The 7831-nt window shown below is 37.3% G+C and overlaps 1 protein-coding gene across 2 annotated transcripts in view; it reads left to right on the top strand.

Annotated features, from left to right (window-relative positions):
- Nucleotides 1-4044: 4044 nt before the first annotated feature.
- Nucleotides 4045-7831, top strand: part of cntn3a.2 (contactin 3a, tandem duplicate 2) — an 81208-nt gene continuing 77421 nt past the window's right edge. The window contains exon 1 of one of the 2 annotated variants that reach the window (XM_046870101.1): nt 4045-4537. The gene's annotated coding sequence lies outside the window, so the exon portion shown is untranslated. Of the gene's footprint in view, nt 4543-7831 lie in introns of both variants that reach the window. The other variant, XM_046870100.1, reaches the window with a different exon arrangement.

Raw genomic sequence — 7831 nt, 5'->3', positions numbered from 1 at the left:
TGTAAGTATGATAGCTTATACTAGTACAATATAAACTAACAATGTTACTAATCTATAACGATAATAAATGTAGGCATACCCACATGATGCTAACATAGTTAACAACGAGATGGGTATGTTCTGATTTCTTTTTAAAGGACAAACCTTTTTATGTTTTGTAAGATAAGATTCAGGGAACAGAATAAGCTGTTCTTCAAAGGTTTGTTGCCATTTAGGTCTTTCCCTTTTTTTTATTTAATAAAGCATAAAAGGATGGCATGGAGATATGATGTTTGAAAGGATCAATGATTATTATTTGTAGGTGCAATTATAATAGAATTAGAATAGAGATAATTTATTTAATTCAATGCCATATATTTTGTTACAAGTTCCTAATTGAAAGACTTCATCAGTAGTTTTAAATAAGAAAATAGACCTATAGAGAGATAGTACTGTACAAGTAGCCAAATTAACAATTTTTTCAAAATTATATGCACCTTTTTGATTACAGAGTTCGTTCATGCATTGTTTACATGCATCTCATCATCCAATGCTCTATCTAGATGGAACCGAATGCCCTCAATGTCAAAATATAGCACCATATATCATATTACGGAGTCATATTATTATAGAAAAAAACATTAAGGTTATCATGTGTAAGTTTCTCCACCAGTGTCAAACTTCATGTATGATGCTTTGTTTATTTTGTCATAATTGCATTTTAAAGTACAGTAAAATGGGATGATAAATCTTAAGTATACAACAGTGGGGGGTTGGGATATCATTCATCCTCTTGCATTAACCCTTATTGTTGCATTTAAAATGTCTGTGTACTGCAGGGACTAATGTTCTGTAAGAAAATCTGCATGAGGGCATTTGTTAAGTGCTATAAATGTAAATGTAAAGTAAATATGGGGAATGCACTGCCAACTGGTGTATAAACCCTAACCTATACTACATACCAGCGAACTGAGCTAAAAAAGAGGGGGGATTTAGGATGTTTTAAATAATGAATGTTATGAAATAAATATTTAATAAATAAACTTTTTTCGATTCAAGTTCAAGTTTTATCTTCTTCTTTCGGCTGCTCCCATTAGGGATCACCACAGCGGATTATCACTCTGTCCTCCACATCTGTCTCTTTCAAACATACCACCTGCCTGTCTTCCCTCACCACATCTATAAACCTCCTCCTTGCCTCCGGCCTGGCAGGTCCATCCTTAGCATTCTTCTACAGATATACCTGTATATAGGTCTGCACATGACCAAACTATCTCAATGACACCTCCCTCACGTTGTCTCCACAACCTGCACTGTCCCTCTAATAAACGAATCTCTAATCCTGTCCATCTTCGTCACCCCCCAATGGAAATTGCAGCACCTTTAACTCTGCCACTTTCTGTTCTACCTCCTGTCTTTTTGTCAAAGCAGGTTCAAGTCTTAACTGCCTGATCATATTCAGTTAGTAAATGTTAATTAATGGTAAATTCTCTATGAGTATAAAAGTTGGTAGTAGTAAAGTGTGCTACTAGAAGTGCTACTACTCAAGTTGAATTGTTCATAAACACTGCTGTGCTGAGGACACACAGCTGAATGCTTCAGCAAATCCAGATGACAGACACCAGTTTAATAAAGCTAATGCATGTGTAGAGGATGGTGGACACTGGGTCCTGAGTATCTTCCACCCACTTAATTCCATCAAGAGAGAAATACTTCTATTATGGTCACGGGCAGCGAGGAGTAATCTTTCTGATTATGTAATAACTCTGGGTGGCCCTTTCAGCTACATCATAAGCAGCAGTGAAAGACCTTGTTGTAATTTTTTTATTCTAGTATTCTAGTCTCTTTTATGAAGCTCATGTAAAAGGCTGAATTGGCTCAGCCCACGATATTTTTTTTATCATGATCCACCATGTCTGCTTCAATCAAAAGGTGCAGGTTCTTTATCAGTACCTAGAATTATTAAGAATACAGCACGGGCAAAACAAAAAACTACCTATGGAATAGCCTTCTATTTATTGTTTAGGATTTTTTTGTGGATGGTGAAGCTGAGAAACACGTTATGTCCCAGAATGCCCTTATGCCTTCTGGCTCTACCTTTTAGTTAGGCTGTCATAGCTAGACATACCGGAGTTGTGCTTGCACTCTCTCACAATATACACCCCTCTAAATCACTGTAGGATAAGAGCATAGCTAATAATCTGTACTCTCTTTCTGTCAAACTGTAGATGTACTCCTGCTGCCTAGTGTAATGTCAGTGCCTGATCCTGACACAATTCCACTGTTGTGACTTCTCTCACCCTCTGGACCTGCCTAGTTTAACTTGATACGTTTCAGAGTGGAGAGTCTGCACTTGTGAAACACTCTCTGCTGCTGAGCATGGTACAACATGGATACCTTAAAGATTTGAGCTCCTCAAATGCATTATGTGTTGCCGCGCCCTTAATTCAGCAAATAATTTCACATGGCTAAAGAAATTATATAATTGTAAAAATTGTCCTGTCTTTTCTGGGTTTATAGTTATAGATTATTAATGGTTTATTATCTTGCTATCCAGTGCCACTCAGAAGTGGATAGGTTCCCTTTTATTCTGGTTCCTCTTGAAGTTTCTTTCTTACTGAGATTTTTCTTGCTGCTGTTGACATTGCTTTCTCATTAGAAATCAAAATTTGGGATTGCTGTAAAGTTGCTTTGTGACAGTGTCTATAGTTAAAATTGCTTTCCAGATACAGTTGTACTGAAAAAATCTCTAGCAACTTGTGTTCTATTATGCATTGGGAGTGTTGTTTACAGCAGTTATGTCATGACTCATCTGCAACACACATGTGCATGCACACACACACACACACACACACACACACACACACACACACACACACACACACACACACACACAGCTGAGCTGATTAAATTAGCCTTTAGAAACATAAACTGTAATATTTTCATATTTAATGCTGAATTAAGCTAGCTAAACTGATTCATTGCTTGGGCTGTCAAGAATGGCTTCATTAGCAAGGGAAATTGGTTTTGATTTTATATTAGTTAAGCAACACTAGCTACAATACAGTTTACTTAATATTTGTAGAGGTAAAGACCTGTTCTACTTCATTCATACACCTTCAGTAACTTCGTTATCCTGGGATGGGTATAGGCACACAAGGCAAAAAAACACATTTCAGGGCACCATGCAAACAAAACCTGTGCTCACACACTCACTCACATCTATGGCAATTTAGTATTGCCAAGCCACCCACTTGGAAAAAAAAAAAACATAGAACCTGAAGGAAACAACAGCAACCCAAAATCAATGTTGAACCAGACATCCTGTAACTGCGAAGCAAAAAAGCTATTTGCTGTTCCACTATGCCATCTTCCTGTGAAAGTAATTACATATATTTATCAAAAAGCAAAATCTAAAAAAAAAAAAAACTGATTCAAAGTCACCAAACACATTATCTGGCATGCTGTGCAGCAGGAAAAGTTCAGCAGCATTCATCTGTATGCATATGAGTGCTGATGCCATGTTGCATTCTGGCTCCATAAAGGGGAAGACCTTTAAGTCGTCATGATAAAATCCAAGTCCTACAAATGCCCATCAGCATTTTGGACAAAATGTGCAAGTGGACACCTAGAATTGGTTCTATCGTGACCTATTATATTTATCAGTATTCTGTTGGCCAGTTCAATTTCAGACGCAATGCTGATCCAGGCAATTTATTGACATACTAGTTGTGGGTTTGGATGGGTTCAGTTTCTTTTTTGCATGCTTTATGTAGGGTTGCTACTCGAAATAGCACCCGGTGTAACGTTGGTGTGTGTGTGTGGGAGAGAGAGAGAGAGAGAGAGAGAGAGAGAGAGAGAGAGAGAGAGGGGTAAAAATGAATAACCGGCACCGATATCGTCGATATTATCGAATGAACTCTGTTGTACAGCTGTTCTGGAATGTTCTGGTCAGGCGGTGGCGCTCGCGCTCACAGTGAGTGTGTGTGTGTGTGTGTGTGTGTGCGCGCGCGCGTGTGCATGTGTGTATGTGAGTGCGTGTGAGTGTGCGCGCGCGCATGCCTAACGTTTCTCCAGCAGCAGCTCGCGTGTGTTTTGCGCCGTTTTTTTTTCTCGCGCATTTCTCTCCTCTTGAGGCTGAACGAATGTACCCACGGAATGTAAATCCAACATCAAGACAGGGGCGACGTTTCTCTGCCTGTCTCTGTATATCCCTCTCTGTGGCTAAGTAATTGCCTAAGGGATCCGAAGCCATCGGGTTTTTTAGCTGTGGAAACATAAAGGGAGGTGAAGAACCAAATGAAAAGAGGGAGAACGAACGGAAAAATAGGCTGTTTTTTTCCCTTCCCCATCAGCTCCCTGAGAGTTACCTGTCCGTGGCTGCAGAGGTGAAGACGTTTCGCTTTTTTTTTTCTTCTTCTTCCCCCGTTTGCGAAGCTGAATCGCTCTGAATGGGAAAAATGCCTTCGACTCCTTGTCACTGATACCATGGACAGCTCACTCGCCATCACTCGCGCAGGCTGAAGAGGGACATTTGGAAGAAGGACGGCGCAGAAGGGTGAAGTAGGCTACGTTCTCCTTCATCATTATAATTTTTTTTTACCCTTCTGGCAAAAAAAAAAAAAAAAAAAATTTAACACGCATGGACGTACGTTAACATCCCCAATCATCTCAACCTCCTCGGTTTAGCGCAAATTTTTTTTTTATGTGTTTCTATTCCAAAAATAATCAACGAAGCTAATTATTCGGTGTGGAATCTTAATAGCGCATTTGCCGTGCTCGCTCTCCACGTTCGAAGTGCGCGCGTGTGTTTGTGTGTGTGAGCGCCTGTGTGTGTTTAGATCATTCCCGTCGATGCTGGTTGACATCCATGCTGATCTTCCAGAAAACTGCTTTGTATTGTCCTTTTGCATTTTTAATGCTTATGCATGGTTTTCAGCTTGTACATGAATTATTCTCCTGCAATGAGCTTATGTGGCATTTAGTTAAAAAAGAAAAAATATCTGGAATCTCTCATGCAGAACTAAACAATTCATATTATATGCTACAGAGTTACTTTTCTAATTCCTGCATTGATATTGAACTTCCCAGATGTTTAATATTTCCGATATGCTGACTAGTGACCACATGGAACATTCGCTTATAGCTATTCACTGGTGCTTGATTTGCAGAACTGACAGCTCAAGAGGTGTTGCTGAATACTTTCATTTACTGATATTACAAAAAAAAGACACCAGAACATTTCATTGTAATATCCAGGGCTCAAAGTTGGTGAACCTTCCAGGTCTAGCCACAGCTCTTATTAATTATATTACACTTGAATGTTCACAGAAAATGAAGTATCTTTTAATTGAGTTATTAGCTGACTTGCTGGTGTTGGAGCTGAATAAATTTTCAATCTGGACTTCTTGTTTCTGTGTTAATGAGAGTCTCTCACCCTAGGCGAAAGGCGATATGATTAATGAAGGGAGCGTGTATAATTTTAGTTACAGTATAATGTATAAGAACTAAGTGTGACACTGATGTTTGATGTGGGTGAAATTGTGACGAGAAAAATGTCATGTTTTTTTTTTCTTCTCCTAGACTGCAATAGTCAAAGCAAGTGCTTTTGAATGCATCATTCCGAGCGCATTTGAGCAATGATACAGAAACTTCTTCTGAGTTGACTATTTTCGATGTCTCGTTTTGCTGTGCTGTAAATAGCTGAGGTGATAAAATAATGCATGTTCTTTTATTTACCAAATCTCTGCTCAGACATTAAATAATTAAAATTAAATAAAAATGGAACGAGCAAGTTTGTTATATGTTTTTTCTCCTGCAATATGTGATGTATACATCACACATCCTTATATGTTTCTTTGCATGTATCAGCGACTTGAAAGAGCAAGTTATCATCAGAATAGGCTCATTTATGATAATATTTATGTAGCCACATTGATAAAACTGCTCATTCATTATGATATCTGAACTAAAATAATAAAAGTTGAAATCCATAAATATAAAATGAGTTCATACCTGTATTTTACATAAATCACACTGTGAGATCTCACTTCAAAACAAAATACATAGATATGCACAGCAGTAATATTGCGCAAAAAAACTAAATTGCAAACAGTACAATCTGCCTTAAAAATTTACCAGTAAAATGATCAGCTGATTGTAGAATTGTTCAAAGAACATTTGTAATTTGGTTTGTATTATAGTCAAAGGAGGACAGTGAAAAAAAACAATGACATGGCTGCTTAGGACTGAACGGAAATCCCTGAGTAACTCCTGCAAATAATGGAATTACCTCAGGTCTCAGTATAAATCTAATTCTGTATGAATAGAGCTATATATTACCAACCCCACCAGCCAGCTTATAACACTATATCATTCATAGTTTGACAGACTACTTCATGACTAGAGCTTGTAGCATGCCTCTGTACCATTACTCATTCCCTCCTTCTTGTGTAGTCCTGGCCTTCTCTGTCTATCCCACAGCTTGTCACAGCATGTGGCCAAGAACTGTCTAGTTTCACAGAAAGGGAAAATTTGGCAGAAGTCCAACTACAAACCTTCTCCTGTAGCCTGTCAGCAAATATGCAAGATTATCTTGTTTACTTAGCAGTAGCTGTTTATTCTTTAAGAACATAAAACTGAGACTCTTGACTTTCTGTCCAGTTACAATATCAGGCTTAAATGTAACATGGTGTCCAAATTTTGTTTCTCAACCAGAAACCAGCTCACAGACAACTTGACTGCCAGTTAGACCACATGAACGAATAACATCAGACACTCTGTGAGTCGTGGACAGAGCATACAAGACTGAGCCTTACTCATATATCTTTGATGTGTTTCTGGTGATTTGGTGGAAGTCGTAACAGCTTCCCACCTGAGTGACTTTTCATTAAAAAATATTTTCACTATTAGCTGAACTAATCAATATTTAACAATATTTTCTATACAGAGACAAAAATAAGTTTTTAATTTTTACTTTCACAAAATTTTTTTGTCGATTAATAAAAAGGTTTTGAGAATCTATAGTGGAAATGTTTTGACAGGGAAAAAAACACTGCAGGTGTGTCACATCGCATTATTTATCATGTGCATCTGCTACAACAATCCAATAAAATGCCAGCAGGAACTAGAAGCTACCAGTGATACCAGTGTTGTACTGAAATTTTCACATGCGCATGTGTCGTCTTCATTCTCACTAACAGATGTTCGCTTTAATAACTTGTTCCTAGACTACTCGCTTATAATTACACATATGTGATAGAATGAATTTTGTATCAATAGTGTATTGGTATTAATGGAATAAAGTGTCGATGTTTGATCACTGTATACAATTATGTTTTGAGTTAAAATGTAGCGATTCAACTTTGAATCATGTAGGATATAAGCTCCTATAGTGCTTTGATATCAACATATTATACCGTGGTTTACTGTGGAGATTTCCTGAGACTGAAGAATTATTGCGTGAGAAACTTGCCATTAGAACCTGTTAAATATTTTTTTGCATGATTTATTGCTTTAATGTTTTACATGGTTTGAACCAAAACAACCTACCAAATTAAATATATATTTTTATATTTTTATATAAGATTATTTTTTGGCTGTTGTGTGATAAATTATAAGTATCAGAATTATTTGTATCCCTGTATTCTGAGTGTCTTATGAGCAAGTGTATCAGTATCACAAATTCATCAAAATGTCTGGATAAATCCAGGTTGTTGTTCATTTACCTCCAAAAATCTGCATTCCCCAATAATATCCTTATTAAGAGTCATTGTATATAAATATAAAGTTCCTTTGACTGATCACCATTATTTCATAATGAAACGTTATCACGTTTCTATACTGAAGGAAA

The sequence above is a fragment of the Silurus meridionalis genome, chromosome 16 (assembly GCF_014805685.1).
Source record: "Silurus meridionalis isolate SWU-2019-XX chromosome 16, ASM1480568v1, whole genome shotgun sequence".
Taxonomy (NCBI): Eukaryota; Metazoa; Chordata; class Actinopteri; order Siluriformes; family Siluridae; genus Silurus; species Silurus meridionalis.
This window is presented reverse-complemented; position numbering and strand designations above follow the sequence as displayed.